Genomic DNA, 23345 nt, shown 5'->3' with positions numbered 1-23345 from the left:
AGTGTCCTTTAATAGCCTGGTGAGAGGAAGTAGCTTATCTGCACAACTAGGAATAAAACATCTGTAGAAATTGATCATCCCTAGATAATGCCTGAGCTGGCACAAGGAAGTGGGAGGTGCGATGTGTTGAATGGCATCGACCTTTGACAACAGAGGTCTGATTCCACTCGAATCAATATGATGAACTAGAAAATTTAGAGAAGAGCGTCCGAAAACACACTTGTCGGGATTTATACATATACTATAAGCGCGAAGACGCTGAAAAAGCTGAGAAAGGTGCCGGAGATGATTTTCATGTGTGTCACTTGCAATGAGTATATCATTGACATAGGCAAACACAAAATCAAGACCGTGGACAACCTCATCAATGAAGCGCTGGAAAGTGCTGGTAGCATTCCGCAAACCGAAACTCATATATAAAAACTCAAAACACCCAAAGGGGGTAGTAATCGCGGTTTTCGGACGTTGGCTGGGTTGACCGGTATTTGGTGATATGCGCATATAAGATCGACTTTTGAAAAAATGGTACAACCATGGAGATTTGCCATAAAGTCCTGAAGATTTCTTATAGGGTAGCAATCGGCTATTGTTACAGCATTGAGGCGTCGATACTCTCCTACCGGGCGAAAATCAGACTCCCCTTTTCGTGCCAAGTGAAGGGGAGATGCCCATGGGCTGGTGGAGGGGCGTATTAGGCCAAGTTGGAGCATGTGCTCAAACTCGGCCCTAGCTGTATTTAGACGGTCAGGTGCAAGGCGCCGCAGGCGCAAAAAAACAGGCAGCCCAGTGGTGGTGATAAAATGAAGGGTCAAGTGGGTAGGCTTTTCCGGCTGAAAGGCAATGTCCACTAGCTCCGGAAATGAAGCCAAAAGAGAGTGAAAAGCGTCTCCAGAGGTGGCAACAAAGAATGTCGGGCTAAGGACCGCATTGGTGGAACGCCTAGTCGGCGTAGAAAGCGACGTAGTGCTGTCAAGAAGCCTCTGACGCCTGACATCCACCAATAGATTAAACCTATCCAAGAAATCAGCACCGAGAATAGGATGCGGGATGTCAGCAATGACAAAAACCCATTGAAAATCTCGACGAAGATTAATGTCGAGGCATAGTGAAATCAATGGCATGCAAAACAATTGAGGAACACTTGGGCTTGTCTGCAGTCAGACGAAGAGGCCAGATGCTACAACAAGAGCCGGTGTCTACCATGAAGAATTTCTTCGACACCAGATCTTTGACAAAGAACGCACGATTTTTAGGAAACGAAAAGGAAGAAGGTGCAGTGCTTAACTCCTCCGGATTTAGTTTACTGAGGGCTGAAAATTGCACGGCTGGGTACACCTTTCTGCCTTTTCGGCAAACTTTGAATGGTACCAGCACCAGCTGGAACGTTGCCCAGAGGAACGAGAAACAGAGCCAATCCAACTACGACTGCGTGATCGGCACCAGCTCCCATGGCACAGATCATCTATGCACTGTGTAAGCGCATCAATCTTCTCTGCTAAAGGACTGTGTCAGAGAAGCTGTTGGAGGGGTCTCGGTACATGCGTACAAGCTCCGCGATGAAGGTGGGCCGGAAAATTCTAATATTTTGTTGGCCATCGTGGCAATCTGGTCAACTGAGACAGACTCCAGGGCCATGGCCAACATTGTCTGCACGTGGGCAGGCAACCTGGAGAAGAAGATTTTTCACAGGAGTGGTGCATCTGCTGCGTTCCCACTCAGTTCCCTTAAGTGGCGCAGGAATTGGGAGGGAGTCCTGTCCCCCAACTGCTCATCAGCCATTAACTCGTTAAACTTACTCTCCTCCGACCGCGTGTTGTGGTGGAGGATCTCTGTTTTGACTGACGCATATGTGGCGTCTGGGTGGGGACTCATTATGAGATCCCTGACTGATGTGGCGAGTTGAGGAGGCAAGCTAGAGTAGAGCAGATGCAACTGCATGGGCGGCAAAATGTGACTTGACCTGGGCAAATCAAAGACCTGCATCCCCCATGAATAAGGGTAAACCCGATCCATACATGTTCGTCCGAAACGCCTGTCAGAGCAAAGGGAAAGGAGTAGAAAGTAACGATGAGAAACGGAGAACCTAGTGAACCGACAAAGCAAACAACAAAAAATATGTTTGTGTACTGGTGCGTGTGTGCACAAAAAGAAAAACAAAGGCTACAGAAAAAAAATTTTTGTAAGGACAATTTTTCTTTTTTTTAGTGTACTGAGTGTGGTGAAGAAAACTTTTTTTTTGTGTATGCACCTTTGCCATCCTGAAAAGGAAGAAAAGAAAATGAAACAGAGAGGTCAATGCACGTGTGTGCTAACGTGTTTTGTAGATGGCATATGCTGGGAAGCCTGTTTGCTGTGTGCTTCTGTTTTCTTTTTTTTTTTTGGGGTCACCAATTGTAACAGGATGAGAGTTCAGGAACACTGGAGGGTTGTCCGATCTGATCCTGTCACATACAATATAAGTTGAATAAACAGAGACAAAGTCAGCACACATACACATGCATGTACACTTTACTCTAGTACAAGCAGACACACTTCATATGCACTCTATAACTTCATATGCACACAAGCTCTTACACACACGTACATATCAGATCACTTCATACATACGCACACATAGAAACAGGAAAAGGGACACACACATGCACATGCAATATAGACACACACATATGCATACATACACATGTGCATGCATATGCACACCCATCCGATTAGCCTCACACACACACATATAAACAGAAACAAAGACACACATATACACACATAGAGATGCACAAACACACACTGTATACATACACAGTAACTTCATACACACATTCATAGTTGTCTCCCTTGTCACAATGTCTGAAGATGCCCCTCACACTTCTCTCCCTTGCCACTCACACTTCTAGAAACTCCTTCCTGCTTCTGGTCATTTCAGCATGCTGTGACCATCCAACTGAGGCACTTTTATTCTTTTCTCTCTCCACTATTTCTCTCCTCATCTGTTCTTTTTGTAGAAGAACAGATGCTCTGAAAGACATTTCCTTCTATCCTCTGGATTTTTAAAAACTCATTTTCATGTTATTTATAATCTTTGCACAATATATATATATGTATATATCATCATCATCATCATCATCATCATCATCATCATCATATGTCCAGTCTCCATGCTGGCATGGGTTGGACGGTTTGACTGGGCTAGCACACTGGAAAGCTGTGGCAAGCTCCAGTCTGATTTGTCTTGGTTTTCTGTGGTTGGATGCCCTTCCTAACACCAACCACTCTGAGAGTGTAATGGGTGCTTTTTATGTGCCACTGGCACAGGTGCCATTTGCGTGACACCAGTATCTGCCATGACTGTGATTTTGCTCAGCTTGATGGGTCTTCTTCTCAAGCATGACATAATGCCAAGAGACTTGGTCATTGCCTTTGTGTGGCACAACACTTGAAACGAACACAGCCACTTTGCCTCCATGAGGCCTTACACTCAAAAGGAACTCAGCCACCTCACCTCCGTGAGGCCCAACACTCAAAAGGAACTCAGCCACTTTGCCTCCATGAGGCCCACCATTCAAAGGCTGATCTTTTACGTGCCACTAATATGGGTGCACTTGGCTTGATGGGTTAAGCAGAGCACATTGCCAAAGGTCTCAGTCACTAGTCATTTGCCTCTGTGAGGCTCAAAATTTGGAGATCATGCTTTACCACCTCATCCCATGTCTTCCTGGTTCTACCTCTACCGCAGGTTCCCTCCACAGAGATTGGCACTTCTTTTCACAGCTGTCCTCATCCATACACATCACATGACCATACCAGTGCAGTTGTCTCTCTTACACACCACATCTGATGCCTCTTTTGCCTCTCATGATAGTCACACACTGTTGAACATGGACACTGACATTGCACATCCAGCAAAGCATACTGACTTCATTTCTCTCATGTCTATGCCTGTCCTTGGCTGTTATAGCCCATATTTCACTGCCATGCAGCATAGCTGTTCATACAAAGATATCAAACAATCTGCCTTTCACTCTAAGAGAGATGTCCTTTGTTGCCAGCAGGGGTAGGAGCTCTCTGAACTTTGCCCAACCTAATTCACACACCCATGCTCTCGGAGCATCCACCTCCACTACTCGCCTGGTCGCCTAGATATCGGAAGCTATCTACAATCTCTAGCTTGCTCCCCTGGCAGTTGATGGAGTCTATTTTCTGCACATGTTCAGCATTTATTATGTCTGTGCACCTTCCACTTTCAAAAGTTAGTTATAACTTTGGTTAGTCCCTTTGATTCTAGACCTTGTTTCCACACCTGGAACTTTTTCTCTAGCTCAGGTAGTTATTCAGGTATAAGAGCCAGGTCATCAGCATAGAGTAGCTCTGTAATTGTCTGGAGGACTGTGATGAACAAGGGCACTGATCCTTGGTGAACCCCTACTTGTACCCTGAATTCTTTGTGTACTCATTGCTCACTCTCACCTTACTCGTAGCCTCCCGGTACAAGGTTTGTACAGCTCTCGCCAACCACTCATCTATCCCTAGTTTCTGCCTTGACCACCAGATAACGGATTGAAGATTTCTGTCAAAAGCTTTCTCCGAGTCAACAAAAGCCAAGTACAGAGGTTTATCTTTGGCTAGGTATTTCTCTTGCAGTTGTCTTACCAGAAATATACCATCAGTAGCGCTTCTACTTGGCACAAAACCAAACTGCATCTCATCTAGACTATCTCTCTTCCTGATTAGCTGGGCTATGACTCTCTCTGCAATACACACACACACACACACAAACACACATTTCACTCTCCTGCTATTCTGAGTTTCTAGCTTCGTGTATTCGCTCAGACACCCAAAATGTCTTGTTACTTAAATGAATTCCTGGAGAATTATAAAACATAAACTTTAATAATCGTTTGTGTGTGTGTTTTCGAACAGTAGTATTTTCATTTTAATTATTGTATGTGAGAATATAAGCTATAATTAGTTATGATCAGTGTTCCCCCTATGCCATGTATCTGTGCAAGTGCACATTTTGCAACTAGGTAAGGCAAAAAATGTGCTCATGTAAGATTTCAAGATGAAACTAGAGGTTTTAATTGAAGAAATTTGAATGATAGTTACTCACATGGCAAAGAAAGATAAAAGCTTCACATAAGATAATTTCTGCAAACCTCCAAAGCAAAGTGTTATAGAGAACATTAGTTACGACTTGTTACAAATGATGAGTCACAGAATCTACCTAAAGTATAGAAACTATGTTCAGGAATTTCTTTCTAAATCTATTTAGTTTCCTTCATCAGCTGTCTTCCTGGTGTTACTTGCTTCTTATTTAATAATCTCTTTAAACAACTCCATCTTTGGCTCTGTGATTTGGAATCTTCACATTGCAACCAACCATGAGCCATGTTCTTCTGAATTCAATTCCACACTTGTGTCTTCAACTGACTAATGCTTTCTGATTGGAATTTATTTGTCTAAAGAAACTACAAAGACTAAAATCTCCATTGTTTTCAATATCAAGTATTCTAGTTGTTTAACTGATAAGCTGACTACTGGAATTATACTGTAACTAGCTAAGCCATAAAAGCTGGAGAAAGTTCAAGAATTTATTACTTCTATTTGGTAACTAAAAGTTTTCCTCTGAATGAAAGGCAGATCGTATGATGTTTGTCTATGAACTGCAATGCTATGGGTGAAATGTGAGTCTCAAATGTAGAGGACTTGTGGAAACTAGAAAGAAATAATGTTAACATGCATGAGCAGCAAAGTGCAAATATGTTGAGAGAAAAACTAGGTATAAGAAGAATTAGATAGTAATGGTTAATCTTAACATTCTGAGCCACATGGATTAAATTACAAAGAACTGAGATGATTGCACTGCTTGGGGAAATCTGTCCATCCGGACAAAACTGAAGTACTGTAAGCATAATGTGTATACACACAACTGGGCCTGTCACTGAACTTGTCCTTATTAAGCCTTCCTCATCATCCCTATTGCCTATCCTTCAGTTACTCTCCTAACTATTGTAGTATTCTGCTGTTGCTTCTGAAATTAAATGAGAACAGTGCTATGTATTCTATCATTCTTTTCTGTGCTACTAGTCTTCTCTCCCTGTCATCAGTACCACTTCCTGTAACATCTATCCTCCATTTTAATATCATCCCTCCTCACTCATATTTTCCATTGCTCACCCTTTCCCTCTGCCGAGACACTTCCTATTGACTTATCCCTATGTACCTCTAACCAAATCTACTCCTGCACTTTACATCTTTCACTTCCTCTACAGTATTACAACCTAAATAAACACTACCCTCTCATCACCTCTCTTCCTCTCATCCTTTCATTATCTACTGTGTTATTCTACTGCCCTTCATTCTTTCTGTACTGCTCATCATCACTTTGTCTTTCTTACCTTCCTTAAAACCATCACTCACCCTTGCTCGCCATTCACTACATTCACGCCTATCTCTAGCTCTGTCTCTAACCATCCCTCGCTCTCCCCATACACTCTAAACACTCACTCTTCTTAATCCTGTCTCGGTCTGGTAACTTAAGGGCTCTGACACCTTGTCTTTAGCTTTCTTTCCAACTCCATCTTGCTTACTCCCACCAACTCCTATATAATGTGAGGTAGCCAATTATTGTGAGTATAGCAAGAAACAAGTTTCTGCCCCTTCTTTCATAATTTGACCTCTCAAAACTTAACATAAAGATACCATTCAATTTCCGCTGCTACCATTCAGTGAAGGGGTTTCTTGACATGGGGTTTCAGATGTGAGTGTGTGTGTGTGCGTGTGACACTATTGTGTGCATGTATGTGTATGAGCAAGTGTGTGTGTTTGAATGCTCTGTTTTCAGTTGTGTGTATGAGGCCCACCTAATAAAGTGTGTGTGTATACACCTCTTTATACATGCACACATTCACACAGTTCCATATATCATTATCATCATTTAACATCAGTGTTGCATGCTGGCAGGGGTTGAATTTTTCGACAGGACTTTATGTGCCCAAGGACTGCATTGTGCTCCAGTGTCTGTTTTGGCATACACTGTACTCAATGCAGGCTTCATATGCAGTAAATGCACTGGAGCAGTTCTTGTGAACACACTGGATACTGAGTCTCTTAAATGCTCAGACAGCTTACGAGAAGTAGTTGATAGTTATTATTCCTTGGGAGATGTAATTAGTTGCTCTGGAAGTATTGTAGCTAGAGGGAGAACTGATTGGAGAAAGTTCAGGGACCTACTAACACTGCTAACAACAATACAAATAAAGGGCAGACTGTATGATGTTTGTGTTAGAATTGCAATGCTGCATAATAGTGAAACATAGGCCTTCAAAAGCAGAGGACCTTCAAAAAGCTGGAAAGAAATAAAACAATCATGCCCCACTAGATGTGCAGTGTTGGTATGCATGAAAGAATTGGTACAAAGGTGCTGGGCATTAGAGGAGTCAGTTGTTGTTATCTGCAAGAAAGAAGACTACACAGGTATGGACATTTGATGCATCTGAATAAGGGCAGCTGTGTAAAGAAATATCGATTGCTAAATGTGGCTGGAACTTGCAGAAAAGGGAGACCCAGGAGGACATGGAATGAAGTAGTTAAGGCTGACCTCTGGACTCTGAGCCTGGAGGAGCTTGCAAATAACTGAGATCTCTGGTGATATGAGCTTCTCAAAAAGAGCTACCACTTGTTAATGAAACTGGGTTTTGTATTGTGCTCACCACCCATGTTACATTGACTCCTCTCCCCTCAGGTCACACAGACTATGAAACCATGTCATCCTTCTCTCTTGTCCTCCCTCCTGACAACTGTATCATCTTTACTAGTGCTACTACTTGCCTCCACTCTTTTCTGCATCTTTCTATCACACCCAGCTCATAGCTTTTTGCTCATTCCCCTCTCAACTCTATCCATTTTGGCAGTCTGCCTCCTCATCCTCTCATTCTTCTCATACAATCTTGCAAACTGATTCACCTTGTACCTTGTGGGGCCATCCAGATACCTCATTGCCATTAACTATTTCTTGTAGCTCTTATTCTTCATTTTCTTCCCTTCCTCTAATAGATGTGAGTAGCCATGCAGATCCTCTGCAAAAATCTGCACTACCCCATCACCACCACCACCACCATCACCACCACCACCATCACCACCACCACCACCTCATAGTTCAGTCCTTTCTCCCCAAGCATGAAGCAGACCTCCTTACCCCAAAGTTTATAATTCTGTGAGCTGCATGGCAATTTCAATAGTGCAGGCGGCATGGAAAAAAAAGCCCCCATTCCATCTTATAAAGTGGGTTGTGTTAGGAGAAGCATTGAGCTACGGAAATCATGTCAAAACAGACACTGGCCTCCAGCACAATGCCATCCTTTGATACATTGGATCCTATCAAACCATCTGGCCCATGCCAGAATGGAATGCAGGTGTTAAATGATGAGGATGCTTCTTTACAGTCTCTCTCTCTACCAAATTCACTCACAAGGTTTTGGTCAGCCTAGTGTTATAGTAGAAAGCACTTGCCCACGGTGTCATGCAGTGGAACTGAATCTAAAACTGTTGTTTCGAATTTAGTTCCTTAACTACACGACCAAAGGTATGGAGGCAGATTGTGAAGTTTTTAATCATTCATTTTGTTGGGGTTCAACCAGTATCTCTTACTTATGCATGTTTTGTTTTTAAAAAATCCTATTTATGTAGGAGACAATGAAAATACTTTTTCTTAAGCATGGTTGCTAGTTTTATTATTATTATTAGTTGTTGTTGTTTTGCCCCAAATCAATTAAACCTGATTTAAGGTGTTTCGGCTCCTTTTCAGACATAGTATTCCAAAGTCAACACACTCAAATGCATTTTTTTTCTCAGATCATTTACTTTACTTAATCCCTATGGAGCTTAGGCCATTAATAACTTTTCTCCACTTTTCTCAACCCTGGGATTGTCATTTCTACTTTCCTCCAGTTGGATCTCTGCTTTTTGAACTCTGCCTCTGTGTCCTTCCTCAAGTTATTTTTAAGGCGTCCTTTCTTCTGCCTCCCTTGTGGTGGGTTCCTCTTTCAAGTCTTGGTTTTGGATTATTATTAATGCTTCTCTAACTTTGCTTTTTCTCCAGTAGGAGTGTTAGTCCTAGGCAAATATTATCTCACTGTCTCATTCTTGGTCTACCCCTTACTCTCCTACTGCTTGAATCAGCTTTAAGAATATGTATTGTAATTTTTTCCTGTGATTTTCTATTCACATGTCTGTAGTACTACTGGAACTGAGACCTCTGAATATAAAAAGTAGCAGCTCCACCTGGAAAGATTGCCTGATTCCTAAGCCAAACACCCTGATGAGCAACATCCACACCTCTCTCACCTCATTTCAGTCAAACACCTTTAATGCTAATCCAATTCTATTTCTCAGGCTGCTAACCTCATCTTTGGAGATGTAAAAAGAAAGTAAAGAAAAGAGAAAAAAAAACTCAATGTTTTGCATTTACTACGTTTCGATCTGTTTGATGTCCAATCGACATGTAAATATTGAAGTTAGTTTTATCTCTAAAGATAATGTTAATAGTTTGAAAAATTTATAATCTTATTAACAAATCAACTGAGACAGTTAGACATTTAATCTTTAATACTCCTGGGAAGTAGATGAACTTTCCAGCTTTCTATTTCTGCAGCTTTATAGAATAAATCTCAAGCTTTCATGTTTATGCAAGAAATATCTATTTATTTCTTCAGCAGAGAGAGAGAGAGCTGGAGTCAGTACAGACTGTAGATAAATTCATTACAGGAAATATCAAGCCTCACTTCTTATCTAGAAATGTGTGTGTAGGTGCTTGTGCCTCTCCGAGAGAGAGAGAGAGAGAGAGAATGATACCTCACCCAAAGCTTGATAACATCTCTAGTACTTCATTTATATTTTTTTCATGTTTAAAATAATAATAATGAAATTATTGTATACAGTGCTCAGGTGCACCACAACTTGTCAAAAGTGCATATAAAGTATATGCAGTAATGTACAAATGTCTGGAAAGCGAACAGTGTATTAGTCAGATACATGCTTCCATGTGTATGGTGGGGAGAAAATCAGGTGTAGTGTTGGCGAATCTCAGGAAGCATGGAAGTTTTGAAGGATGCAATGCTCTGACAACTAACAACTGATGCCGGCAGTTTGTTCCATGCTTCAGCAACTCTTAGTGTGAAAAAATGTTTCCGAAAGTCATGGGAGCTGTGCTGTTTTCTGACTTTGTAAACATGACCATGGGTGTTAGACAGATGGAGTTTAAATATTAAAGAAAAGTTTAAATAGTAAAGAAAAGTAATTCTATATAGTTCATTAGTATGAATTGTATCAAAAGGTTTTTTTATACCCATCGGTTACCAAAAAAAAAAAATGAAAAATGTGAATGAAAAGAAATGAAAAATATTGTATATTCAGATGTTAAAGAAAGATTAAGTAGAAAGGATGTATTTTGTTGATGTTTTCGTAATTAAAGTTTGTACAAATATTTTGATTGTTGGTAAGTCTTGAATTATATTAAATGAAAAAATAGGAATTGATATGGAACCCTAACCCTAACCCTCAAAATGTGTAGTATTCTTTTGTCGGTTTCAGTCTTTTGACTGCAGCCAGTCTGTGACATACCTCCATTCTTTCAAAAAGTTTTATTCTCGTACATATCAGTAGAGTTGTATTGTTTAACTGACACCTTTTGGTGATTGTGTCTTCTTAATATTCCAGTGGAATCAGTTGGTGGATCAGGCAGTCTTTATTGTGGTTTTATAGCTAGCTCTAGAGGAAAGATTGGTGACTGTGGCCTTTGTTAGCCTTCTGACACCAGTGAAATTAAAACTTATTAACATTCTGCTTAAAGTGTTGTAATGGAATACTTGCAGGAAAGACACAGATAGGAAAAGTATTCTAGAAGGATGACCTATTTAGAATGAAGGATTGGGTAGTGGTTAGTGTAGAGTTTCAAAGGTTGGACAAAACATGAGTGAGGAAAGGAAGGGAGAGACGTGTTGCGAATACTTGAATGGAAGTACCATAAGACCAACCAGCTCTGAGAAACAGAGGCCATTATAGTAGCATCATCATCATCGTCGTCATTTAACATTTGTTTCCCATGCTGGCATGGGTTGGACAGTTTAACTGAAAATTGGTAAGCTGCATCAGGTTCCATTCTGATTTGGCAAGGTTTCTATGGCTGGATGCCCTTCTTAATGCCACCCACTTCAAGAGTGTAGTGGGTATTTTTTATTTGCCACCAGTATAGGTGCCATTGACCTGACACCAACATCGGCCACAACTACAGTGTCACTTGGCTTGACAGTCTATACAAGCACGGTATATCACCAAAGGTCTTGATTACCCATCACTGCCTCCATAATGCGCAACGCTTGAATGGTGCTTTTTATGTACCAGTCAAATGGCACCAGCATCAGCCACAACTACGATTTCACTTGGCTCAACAGGTCTTCACAAGCACAGCATATCGTGCAACATTTGAGGGGTGCTTTTAACAGACCAGTTACGTGACACTGGCATCAGCCATGACTATCGCCAAAGGTCTTGGTCACTTGTCACTGCTCCCATGAGGACCAACATTCAGAGATCATGCTTCACTACCTCATCCCACATCTTCCTGGGTCTGCCTCTTCCACAGGTTCCCTTCCACCATTAGAGTGCAACACTTCTTCACTCAGCTCTCCTCATCCATACATCTCATGAGCATACCAGCACAGTTGTTTCTCCTACACACCACATCTGATGCCTCCTATGTCCAACTTGTCTCTCAGGATGCCTACACTCTGCCATGCATGCGCACTGACATTACACATCCAATGAAGCATACTAGCTTCATTTCTTACAAGCCTACGCATCTCCTTCACAGTTGCAGCCCATGTTGCACTGCCATGTAGCATGGCTGTTCACACACAGGCATCATACAATCATCTGCCTTTCATGCTGAGCAGGAGGTCCTTTCTTTCCAGCAAAGGTAGGAGCTCTCTGAACTTTTCCCAGCCTATCTGTATTCCTGCAGCTATGCTCCTGAAGCACCCACCCCCACTACTAACCTGGTTACCTAGGTAATGGAAGCTACTGACTACTTCTAATTTGCAGAAAAAAAGAGGAGAAAGCATGTGGGTCAAGCATGGAGAATGTCTAAGTATAACTTTCTACCAATAAGTCAGTCTTTCTTTGGACACAATCTAGGAAATTTGTGTTGTGTCCCAGATGTGAGAATAAAAGTGAGAAATAAAGGTCACAACTGGGCTTGGTTGATAGGCTTGTTGTATCTAGTTATATCCTTCTATGTTCTGATTTCATTTCCTGCTCAGGCCAACTTATCCTTTCAACCCTCCATCACTGACAAGAATGACAAACTAAGAGGTGTAGCCTTGTGCCTGTGTTAGAAACCAATATTCCATTTGAGAGAATAATTCAAATTCTATTCTTTGAGAACTCAGTATTATAAACAGAAATCTTGAGAAAGTTATTAGGTATTATAGCTGGAAATTTAATTCAAATTTAGATCCAATCTTCAATGAATCAATAATGCTAATGGTAAGGAAGTTTTCTTGCCTAAAATAACAATGATAATTGACTAGTCGTATGATAAACTTCTCTCTCTTCCAAAAAGTCCTTAGAGAATCTCTCTGTGTCATTTTACTTCTGTAAGTATGAGAATTATATTTTAGTTATGACTCTGCCATTATCTGGTGCCAGCAGCATCTCCTCCCCAACTCTAAAAAAAGAGAAATATGCATCATTATTGTTGCATTTTCCATTATTACCAGAAGAATTTTCACATACCAGAAATGTTTCTTTGGCTCAACTCAATTTATTCAAATAATTTCATGTCTACTTTAATGTTTCTATCATTTTTTTCTCAAATTTTTTTTTCAAACAATGAAAGCAATCTATGCCATTATTTAGATCCAGAATTAAATTATATCTTTTGGGAACATAATTTAATTTATTATATCTAACAGAAGTGCAAATTCCACATTTAAAACAATGACAGGAAATAGAATGTTCCAGCACTATTCTTTTCATTTTTTCTATTTTGGGGTATTTTTTGGGGGTATTATATTTTTACTTACTTTTTTTCTTCCTTCATTATACATTTTTTAGTTTTATAAGATATTCTATCTTTCCATAGAAATAAGGAACTTACTACTAAACAGCAAAAATGCTCAAACTTACCTCTTGTGTTTACAATTTCTATTCATTGGTTGATTAGCAATTAATACAGTGTTAATAATGCCTCACAAATAAAATTACATACATATCTGGATGCATGTATGTACACATGTTTACTTGCGTGTGAGTATGCAAACATTTATATATTACCATCATGTTTATCTATATATATATATATCACATGTGCGCACGTACACACACGGAGAGAGGGGAAGTTTAAAGTATTAGTTATGAGCAAGGTTTTGAAGTTGACAACTACCATGAGGTTTGCAAGACATTATTTCAATATACTTATATATACTATCAGTAAAATGATCCATCTGAACAGAAAAAAATAATAATAAATGGAAAAGAAAAAGAAAGTAAATACAACAGCTTCCTGCCAAATTTTTATCTTCTGTTCAATGAAATATTTTCTGACTGATTTTGTTCTTGGCCCCAGAAACCAAAGCTGTGCATTTCTGAATTCAAGAGTTATTATTGCTGTCAGACAACAAAAACAAAGAATGAAATTAAAAGTCCCAAAATAGATTTTGATTGGAAGCAGAATGTATGGGCTAAACACTATTGATATGGGCTTCTCATAGTTTGATTTTTGCTTTCTTTAATATTTGTTTTGTTTTATTTTTTTTCCCTTGCTGATCAACATAATAAAAGTCAGTTCTGATTTTATTATTGCTCTTGCTATTCTTTGCAATGCTTCCCTTCAGCCCATTCATTCACATGCATACAAACACACACACACACACACACACACACTTTAATATAAAAGTTAGCTATTATTTATAGCCTTTGTTTCCTCTTCTTTTAGTATATAATTTTTTTTGTATATATATATATATGTGTGTGTGTGTGTGTGTGTGTGTGTGTATATATTCCTTTCTTTAAACATAAAAGATTGATCAAAAAGTAATTGTGTGAAAAGAAAGAAGGATGCAAAACAAAAAGACATATATAAAAACAAAAAAAAAATCATTAAGATCAAGATACAGTCTAAATAAATACTATAAACAATATAAAAAGAATAAAATAAGACATGTTTTATATCCTTTCCTGTATTATATACACCAGGACTGCTTGGATTGTTGTACTATTCTCGTGGCTAAAGAATTAGTTTTAAATGACAGTTGGAAATTTCTTTCGAGAATGACAAGCCAAATATTAGGTTGAAGATTGATGTTGCTTGTATGTTGTTTCATGGATGTGTAATAATAAATAAGAGGAATATGGTAAATATGCTTTGTGAGATGAAATGGGCTTAGATAGAGAGAGAGAAAGAATCCCTTTACCTAGAAATTATGGTGAAAAGGGAATGGATCTAGGAATGAGATAAAAAAAATTTTATATGACAGATATGAGTAAAATAAAAAGAATATCCATCAGCATAAAAGGTTCTGATGGCTTGCAAGATTTTACTTTTATTCTTTCAAAGTCAGCCATAAATCAAGAAGGAATCAGCCTTTTGTGGGTTTTTTTCCTTGCATTGAAGCTTTGTATTTTATTTGCAGTTTGCATCTCTCTTTCTCTTTACATGTGTGTGCATTTATATATGTTATGTGTGTGTATGTATGTGTATATGTTATGTGTGTGTATGTGTACATGTTATGTGTGTATACACACACACACATATAGTCTACAAATAACAAACATTATGGTTAACACATTATGCAATATTATGCAAATATTTATGATTTCAGTATAGTAGTGTTTCTTCTCATAGTTCCTGCCTTATAAACTACCTATTCATTACTTCCATTCAGATTCAAAATAAGATTAGCTTTTATATCGACTTTGTAAAATGGATATTGTTGCATACAAGTTTTCTGGAAGGTGTAATACTGAGTCTCCTGTATGAATTCCTTTGATATCTGGTTTCGGTTTCTCAAAATTATTCTTCACTTATTAGAGAGTCGTTATTCAATATCTGTTTCAGATGCAATCATTTTCCTATATTCATTGCAGCTTATCACATAAAACCTTGCTCGGTTATATCAATATCACAAGCTGTGTAAATATAAATAACCAAGAATATAGATGGTTATAGACAAATAACCTGATTTTTTTTAACATCATTTGCTTATCCAGGCAAATGTATGCTTCTAACAGTAAAAATCTTTTAAATAAGCATGAATTAATCATTTCCTTCTTTAATCCTAAAACTAATCTGAATGCCATTGTTTAACTGTTCTATTTAAAAGACATATACAATACATCAAGAGACACTGAAAGACATATCTCATCTTCACTGCAAATCCTGTTAATATTATTTGCTAAAAGAAATGGCAGAAAATTCATGGAATCATTAGTATCAATCAAAATAGCTATGTTCTGAGTTTGAATCTTGTCATGGTCAACTTTACTGTTTATTCCTTCCTGGTTTCATAAAAGAATCTTTCAGATACACTCTAGGCTGATCTAATCAACTATACAGGTCAACTCTCTCTTTCTTTTTTTTTTTTTGTTATTTTACTTCTGAATCAGACTGGAAAGGATGATACCAATGAATGGCGCTTAGTACAGATGAAAGAAAGGCAGGAAGTTATTCTGAAATTGGGAACCTGTCTCAGTAAAGTCCAAAAAGAAAGGACAAAATGGAATCCATGTAACAGGCTTCAGCACAGCTTCTTTTCATCCAGTTTCACTTACAAGGCTTGGGTCAACCTGAGTAAAAGATGAGATAGAGTAGGATTGAACCTGAATGTCATAGTTGTGGATTTAATATTTTAACCATCAAACACACCTGTATCCTACTATTTACAAGTAAAGGATAATGAAATGATAGAAATGGTTGTACAAATTGCATTTCTGTATTTAGTTAAGTTGCCTTATATTGTGAGTTCAAATCTCACTTGGGTTAACTTTTCTCATACAAAAAGAAAATAATTACCTCTGTCATATTAGGATTAATTTAGTCAGTTGTCTCTTCCTTATAAATTTGTGATTCGTTAGCAAGTCAGGCAAAATGCTTAATGGCATTTCTTCTGAATTAATGTTTTAAGTTCAAATTTCACTAATGTCAACTTTGCTTTTCAACCTTTCAAGATAAAAAAACAGAAAGTACTGGGGTCGATGTAATCAGCCAGACGCCTTCCCCAAAATTTCATGCCTTGTGTCTGTAGTAGAAAGAATAATTTATCGCAAGCATCGTCTCTAGAGTTAAATAAGAATAGTACCCAACTGTAAAAATACATGCCAAGCCCATCTTGTACATTACAGTGGTCACTGGTTTTCTCTGTTGGTGTGTATATGTGTTAGATAATGAAGGACAGGAAAAGGTAATGGCATGCTACATGACCCATTCAACTCATGCCAGCATGGAAAAGAGAAGCAAAATGATGATAACAATGATAATGATGGTGGCAACAACAATAATGCTGACAACTATGATGATGATTATGATGATGATGATGATGATGACAGTGATAGAACAAGGGCTAACCTTGTATTATACAAACTGAAACAGATATTTATATCACCTCTGGTTAGAACGGCAGATCATTGCAGGTAACATTCCTGTTCCTGATAGCTATATGAAATGAGGTTTTATGGAATAAATTGAAATGCCTGCAGCATATTTAACCTTATGATCCCCAGGCTTGCAATCTTACAGTTATCCATCTGCCATTTCACCTCTACAATATGTATGAAGTTTTTAAATTTATGGCACATAGATTCTTGTTTTGGAGAGAGTACAGAGTGTGTTAAGCAAGATTTGGCTGCTAAATTGAATCGGTAAAATAAATATGTAGAAAATTCTTTGTTTGCTCATGTAGCTCTTTGTCTGACAGCAAGGCAGCTAGATATCTTAAAATCATTTTCTAAATATCAACAAGGATAGAATTAATAGAATGAATCTGCTAGAAGGTACATCATTTAAGAACAAAGAGGCTTTTAGTAATGAGAACTGAAAATGCAGAGAATAGCCAGCTTTTCTTTGAATTATGGCCTGATTTTATCAAAGAAATATAGATGGAATAGAGCTATATAAGTGATATTTCATGGAAGCTTTATATTTTATCTTAGTCATATCAATTGGAGATGTCCTGAAGTTCTAAGTGATTTAATTTGGTACTTTTTCACTGAATATGTTTGTCTTTTCCAATTTATCAAAGTTTTACAGTCACATTAGTTGTTGTTGTTGTGTAGTGCCAGGTCATCCATGATCAGGCAGTCCTGTAATACATAAGCCATTGACTGAACCCAAAGATCCATCATCCCAGTTATCCCATGTCCTCACCCACCCAGCTGAGGACCATATTGCACAACCTGACATATGGAAAAGAATCTAAGGGTTATAAAGTGTAACACTCTAGACATGTTACACTTCCTAAATTTTATTCTTGGTTCCACTGGTTAATATCTTCCTTCTGTTGATATAATTATGTCCGCTGGGGGAGCTAACTGCTAAAACATCCATCTATCGTCTTCTGGGAGGATTGAGGGGGTAAAGTTCTAAGCAACCATCATTGCACATTCTTGCTGGATCCCTAAGCATGACCAGCTGAAACTATGGATATTATCCAACCATCTCATTCTTGGCCTACCCCTAGGATTCTGCTGGTTGATTTGGCTTGATGAATCTGTTTTTGCAATTCTTTCCTGTGACATTCTAATCATATCTCCAAATTACTAGAGTTGTGACCTTTCAATGCAGGAAAGTAGCACCTCAACCTACAGAGACTCCCTGAGCTATGAATCCTGTTGAGTAATGATACTCCAGAGATCCTTTGGAAGAATCCCATTTCAGCTGCTGGTATTCACTTGTATGTCCAAAACATGACATTGTATTTTTTAAAATTGATTTGTGCCACGTAACTGGTTATAAAATTACCAATGCATTCAGGTTGACCTTCATTTAAATCTGGATTAGAGTAAAAATTATTTTCTTATTCTGCCAGAATATGAATGGTTTTTGTAAGTGAAAGATATTAATCATCTGAACATAGAATAAAACTTACAAAGTGCAACATGTCCAGAGTGTCACACTTTATGACCCTAAGAGAAAGTAATATGTCTGGACTGTCATAATTTATTCCACTATGTAAGGTTGTGCAATATAGCTGGGTGGGTGGGTGAGGACATGGGATAATTGAGATGTTTGATTTTGGGGCTCAATGACTTCTGTATTACAGGGGCTCTCTCATCATGGATGACCTGGCTCTACACAACAACAACAGCAACAATTAATATGACTTCAAAAGTTTGATAAATTGGAAACGACAAACTTAATGAAATAATGTATTTTCTACAAAGGCATTGTCAAGATATTTCCGTAAAAAATGATCTTCCTTTCAATCCTATAAACAATGATTTTCTTTCCTGCTCTTTGGTGGAATGAGGTGAGGGGAGGGGAGCAGCAGCATGGCCTTTGCATGTCTTCCAAGATTGGTGAAATTGATGCCATTAATATTCCTCTTAACACTTTGAAAGTGAACAAGTGTGGGACTGATAGGAGCCAGAAAAGAATTCCTGATGGCTGACATCCTGAATAGTAAGGATTGAATCTAGTGATTAGTGCAGAGCCAGGAGAAGTGGAGTATAAACTAGGACACAATATGAGATGAATGGGTTGAGAATGCCTGAGAGTAGGAGCAGCATGAGCCCAAGCCCGGCAGTGATAGAAGACAGTGAAAGGAGTCAGGTCAACTGTGCACCAGAGGCTGGCTCATATCTGAGAGTGATTTTCTGCTAGTCACTTGGGTGGGTCTTTTCTGGATGCTATCTAGGATGTGGGTACAGTAGCACCATGTAATATCACTATATTCCTTTGGGAGCCTCACCAAAGCTTTCTAGAGTATTTGTAATTGTAGAATGGTTTGTAAATGCTGAATTTCTCTGTCATTCATCATCATGATCATCATCATTGAGGCTTCTGAAGCCATTTTGGGACTGTAGTGGAATCTGGCCCATGCCAACGTGGTGAAAAAAAAACCTTAAAGAACTGGATAGTAAAATTACAATGGTAATGATGATGATGATGGCGGTGTTGGTGATTGTAGTGGTGGTGATATAAATGATACAGATGATGATATAAATTTTCAGCTTTTCATAAAATTTAGTCAACTTTCTAGCTCAATGTCTCACAACAGAAATAGATCATGTTAAAAGGTCTCCTGGGATTGCTTGATGCACATCTTTGGGTTCAGAAGTTTATATATTCCAGATATATAAACAATGTAATAGTTATAACTGAAGCAAACAGTTAAAGTTGGCTTTTAATAAAGATAGAAACACTGGGTTTAAAGGCAGCTAATGAGACGTTCTCTCATAAAACTTTGATCTGTGTTTCTAAATTGAGAAGATACAATAGTCTAATTGTCATTCGTATAAAAGAAATTCATATAGAAGAATATTCCTATAACAAAGCTAGATAATGATAGCTATAGCTCAGTGACTGCAAGCTGAAGTGCAGTAATTTCTGGAGCATAATAACAATCATGTGACTAATCTTCCAAATTGTTACCATGGCTTAGAATGAAGTCTAACTTGACGTGAAGATTACAAGATGAATTTTTATATTTATAATGCTTGATTTATTATTGCAACAAAGTTCCTGTTTGCTGAATGTTATTCAGTCTTATTATAATTCCTGGTAGACAGAATGAAACAATTTTAGACTCAGCTCATATAAATAATTGACTGACAAGTCACAAAAGTAGATTTATGGCAAGTGGTTAATGCATGCATATATATATATATATATATATATATATATATATATATATATGTATGTATATGTATGTATGTTTGTATGTATATATTCTTTTGTTCTTTTATTTCCTTCGGTCATTTGATGGCAGTCATGCTGGAGCACTGCCTTTAGTCGAACAAATAGACCCCAGTACTTATGATTTGCAAGCCTAGTACTTATTCTATCGGTCTCTTTTGCCAAACTACTAAGTTACGGGGGCATAAACACACCAACATCAGTTGTCAAGCGATGGTGGTGGGGACAAACAGATACACAAACACACACACACACATATGTACAATAGGCTTCTTTCAGTTTCTGTCTACCAAATCCACTCACAAGGTATATATATATCATCATCATCATCAGTGTTTAACGTCTGTTTTCCATGCTGGCATGGGTTGGACGGTTTGATTGAGGACTGGGAAGCCTGGAGGCTGCACCAGGCCCCAATCTGATCTGGCACTGTTTCTACAGCTAGATGCCCTTCCTAACACCAACCACTCCAAGAGTGTAGTGGGTGCTTTTTATGTGCCACGGGCATGGAAGCCAATCAAAGTGGCACTGGTATCAGCCACATTCGGATGGTACTTTTTACATGCTACAAGCATGGGGTTCACAACTACAATTTCCATTTGATTTGAGTTTGGTGTTGATGTTGATGTACTTGACTCAATAGATATCCTCAAGCATGACATGTCGCCCTACAATCCAAGGTACTTTTGAGTGGACTGGATACGTGACACTGGTGTAGGTTAGAGCTGTGGACTCACTTTATTTGCTGGGTTTTCTCAGTCACAGCATACCTCCAGAGGTCTCGGTCTTTTGTCATTGCCTCTGTGAGGCCCGGCGTTCAAAGGTCATGCTTCACCACCTTATCCCATGTCTTCTTGGGTCTCCCTCTACCCCAGATTCCTTCAACTGTTTGGGAGTGGCATAGCTCTTCTTGTCAATCCACAGTATATGACCATACCAATCCAAACATCTCTCTTGCATGCCACATCCAATGCTTCTTATACCTAACATTTCTCTCAGGGCACTTACACTCTGTCATGTGTGCACACTGACATTACACATCCAGTGGATCATGCTAGCTTCAATTCTTTCGAGCCTACGCATGTCTTCAGCAGTCATGGCTCATGTTTCATTGCCATGAAGCATGGCAGTTCGCACACATGCATCATACCTTTCCCCCTGAGTGAGAGGCCCTTTGTCACCAGTAGGGGAAGAAGCTTTCTGAACTTTGTCCAGGCTATTCTTATTCTAGTGGTAACAGTCTCTGAGCATCCACCCCAACTACAGACTTGGTTACCTAGGTATTCTACTGATGATGATGATGGGTCTTTGTACCTGAAACATATAAAGGTTATTTAATTTTCTTCTTTGCATTGTTAGAAACTCCTTTCTTTTTGGTTTTTGTTATTCTACTGATATACATATATATATATACATATATATATATATATATATATATATAATATATATATATATATATATATATATACACACACACACACACAAACACACACTCTAGCTTAAAATCCACCCAATAGGATGGCTTTTAAATAACTAACTCCTAATGGGAAAAATCTGCAAATAGATCTCCAACTTGCTTGGGAGAATTTGTTGCAATTGCTTCCTCCAGAGTCATATCCCAATGATGATCATATTATTTGTCACTAAAAATCATGAAAAAAAAAATCTCCCAAAAAAATACAGTAATGGAAACATAGTAATCCAAAATTTCAAGTTTGCAGGTCCAGATTCAGCCCAGAATGTTTTTAATTTACTCAAGGAGTCAGCCTGATTCCAAAATGGTATGATATGTTGGGCTACGGCCTCTAGTTGAAAAAATGTGACACACTGACACACAGAAATTAGTTTCCTCATTTATTATATTAGATATGTATGTATGCATACACTAACACACACACACAACATGGCTATTGGGTTAAAAACTTCCCATTCAAAAACCATACATGACTGCTTGGGTAAATGTTTTCTATCATTGTTGTAGATTGTTTAATAGCTTGTGAGTGTGGCTGAGGCTGTGTGGAAGCGCACCAAATGTGTGTGTGTGTGTCAGTAGGTGGATGGGTGCACGTGTGTGTGTGTACATGTTAGTACATGTGTGTGTGCATGCCTAATAACTGTTATTACATCCACCTGTACCCAGGCATTTGAACTTTGCAGACTTCCATAACAGATGATGATAGCAGCAGAGAGCCCATAGCACGCTCAGTTGGTGTCACATTTTACTGAAAATGATTGTGTCTTCACTGGATCAATTCAGTCCTTGATGGTCATGCTCAGCTGGAAACCAGTATTAAACCATGCTACGGATAAATAAGAGTGCATATAACATACTGGAATATGCATTATATGCATGTATAAGTATAAATATGCTTGTGTGATGTTTATACATTTGCAAAATGCACTTTTGAACATTAGCCATATCAATTCCACCACAAGGGTAAGATCCAGTGGAGACCATTGGTGTCCTTTTCCTTTTGACTAAACTGTTTTGTACACAGACAACCTTGACCATATCCAGAAGAGTGTTAAATGATTGATTGCAGTTCAATCCCTGATGGTCATGCTCAGCCTCTAGCTCACATGTGTATCATCTCCTTTCTCTCTTCTTTTTTTTATATTTTTATTTGTCTTATAAAGAACTTTAGTAAGGTACATGGTTGAGAGGTTAGGGTGTTGCACTCAGGATCAAAAGATCATGATTTCAATTCCCAAACTGGGTGGCACATTGTGTTCTTGAGTACTTCAGCTCCTCTTGCTTCAGTCCAGTCAGCTGTAAATGGGTTCCACCAATAACTAGGAAGTTAACCTTACAACAGACAGGTGTCCTGTTCGGAGGACACTCGTCTGTTACTCGTACACCATGGAAACCAGTCTTGTGAGTGATAAGGTTCACAAACGAATAGAAGAAAGAACTTTCATCCTCAGAGCTGACTGATCTTATATTTCTACCACTCAGGCACACCTGACCCACTCCTTTGTACACCACTTGTCACTCTTGGTGCATCAACCACACCCCATTCTCAGCCTGGCACTAACCATTATAGCAGTTCTTTGTCCATGCTACATCAGCTAACTAGAATAATGGTTCTCAACCATTTTAATATCCATGCCTGATTTTGGCGGAACTCACATCAAAAGCAGTTAAACATGAGTTAGTTAAAGAAAAAAATGGTTATATTTATTGAGGGAAGAACGCTGGGAGGTGGGGGGGGGCTACTAGAAGGATGCTTAAGGGCTGCAGTTGAGAACCACTACTCTAGAATTTTCTCACTGCTCATGTTTGTCCGGCTGGGGTTGACCAGCAATGTTTTAAATAGAACATTAACCATATCAATACCATATCTTATAGAACATGTAAAGATCATGGGTAATGCTTCTTTCTCCAAAATTAAAAATTTCCAAAATAAATCTGTAAAATGAAAATCATTATACTCACCCATTAATT

The 23345-nt window shown here is 38.6% G+C and overlaps 1 protein-coding gene across 2 annotated transcripts in view; it reads left to right on the top strand.

The window, feature by feature from the left end:
- The window catches only part of LOC115216561 (THUMP domain-containing protein 3-like), a 419115-nt gene that overhangs the window by 147439 nt on the left and 248331 nt on the right, over positions 1-23345 (top strand). The window lies entirely within an intron of this gene.

This window comes from Octopus sinensis, linkage group LG10 (genome assembly GCF_006345805.1).
Source record: "Octopus sinensis linkage group LG10, ASM634580v1, whole genome shotgun sequence".
In the NCBI taxonomy this organism is placed as follows: domain Eukaryota; kingdom Metazoa; phylum Mollusca; class Cephalopoda; order Octopoda; family Octopodidae; genus Octopus; species Octopus sinensis.
This window is presented reverse-complemented; position numbering and strand designations above follow the sequence as displayed.